The sequence below is a fragment of the Rhipicephalus sanguineus genome, chromosome 4, assembly GCF_013339695.2.
Source record: "Rhipicephalus sanguineus isolate Rsan-2018 chromosome 4, BIME_Rsan_1.4, whole genome shotgun sequence".
In the NCBI taxonomy this organism is placed as follows: domain Eukaryota; kingdom Metazoa; phylum Arthropoda; class Arachnida; order Ixodida; family Ixodidae; genus Rhipicephalus; species Rhipicephalus sanguineus.
This window is the reverse complement of record NC_051179.1, coordinates 14,503,128-14,504,709: the sequence shown is the minus strand read 5'-3', so window position 1 is coordinate 14,504,709 and position 1,582 is coordinate 14,503,128. Positions and strand designations below refer to the sequence as shown.

Genomic DNA, 1,582 nt, shown 5'->3' with positions numbered 1-1,582 from the left:
TACAAGCGAAAGTGTGCTACTCTCCCACATGAAAAAGTTTTTACTTCCAGCTGGATTATGGAACCGGAAATTTTGCCCAGCTGGACCTTTTTCTAGCTGGGAAAGGAGCTGGTAAAAAATCCAGCTGGATTACATTTCCAGTTCCATAATCTAGCTGGAAAGCAGAAAGGCTGCAGCTGGGAAAAAATCTAGCTGGAAAAATTTCCAGTTCCATAATCTAGCTGGAAATGGAAATATTTCCAGCAAATATTTCCCAGCAGGAAATGGCAAAATTTCCAGTTGCAATTCTTCATTCCCAGCTAGAAATGGAAGAATTTCCAGATTTCACCTCGCTGCTACATCGCATGCGTCTTAGCATGGTTCCTACAGGACCTGTTCGTCCAGTGAACTGCACACAGTCAAAGAACATGGTGGTGAAATTTAACAGCATTTATTTAAACGCTTGTAGCAAGTGTTGGAACATATCTCGAGATGTGGAATGAGTCCTTGTACACCACCTGAAAAGAATATTTATACATAGTGAGGGAACATCAAAACCACAATGACCCATAAAACGCAATTCTAGCAAAAGTATAGTTTTACCAAATCACATGAACAGCATCAATACCGCTTTCAAAAAAGTACCACAATACAAAGTCAATGCAGTGCAAAGCAAAGGTGAGCAAGATCTGATGAGCACTGCGGTTTATACTGTAGGTGCTATGTAACGATTCTTTATATCGACCTTCAACTACTCCGAATAGACGTCCAATGAATTCACTCGAACATATGTAATTATTGGCGTTTGTTGCATAGACGCATGCGCACCATTAGGTACAAGCAGTGCACGGCACAGGGCCATTGGAGACAAAGGCTGCTTACGCAAACCGGCCTGTAGTGTACTTCGCGCATATATAAACATTACACACATCCAGGTAACATGACACTGTGATAACGAAGCCCACAAACATTCGGGACAAATGTTCACTTACACTTGAAATATATAAGTGCAACTTACCTCCAAATGGAACAATCAGAGCTGAGAAAATCGCTGTCCCTTGATCAACGCTGGTGTATCCAAGACATCGCACACAGTACGGCAATAAAAACCGCTCGAACATGCTGGTCATCACTCGTAACACTTTCCAGAGATAAACCTGACCAAAAATAACCATTTAATGTAACTGTCACACAGATATTCATCAAGGAAACACCCTAGACTAGCGAACACCGAGCACACACACGTACAGATATCACCACGACTGGCCGCCATGTGCTGTTCGAAACTGTGGCTGACTGCGGCGACAGAATAATTTATGCGGTCTATTGGACCGTTGTCTTTAACGGTATTAACCTTAAAAAAGGAATACAATTTTTGTATACCGTATTTATAATACAGAGTAGGTTATTATTTAGCATTAACGTCATAAGTCACCGAGAAATGATACGAGAATAGAGCTCCTGAGATGCCAACAAACATCGCGGCAGTGCGGCGTTTTTCATGGCCGCGGCGTCGGACAGAGCAAGTTAGCAAAGTTCACTGCTATTCGATCGTGACAGTCCATGGCGAATGTTGAAAATAAGGCTCCTTTTCACAAGGAAG

General features: G+C 42.2%; 1 long non-coding RNA gene across 1 annotated transcript; it reads right to left on the bottom strand.

The window, feature by feature from the left end:
- Positions 1-414: 414 nt before the first annotated feature.
- LOC125758008 (uncharacterized) lies at positions 415-1,353 on the bottom strand. Its single transcript, XR_007415690.1, has 2 exons — positions 998-1,353; positions 415-497 (listed from the first exon to the last, which is right to left on the bottom strand). It is a non-coding gene; the product is annotated as an uncharacterized LOC125758008 (long non-coding RNA).
- Positions 1,354-1,582: the final 229 nt, after the last annotated feature.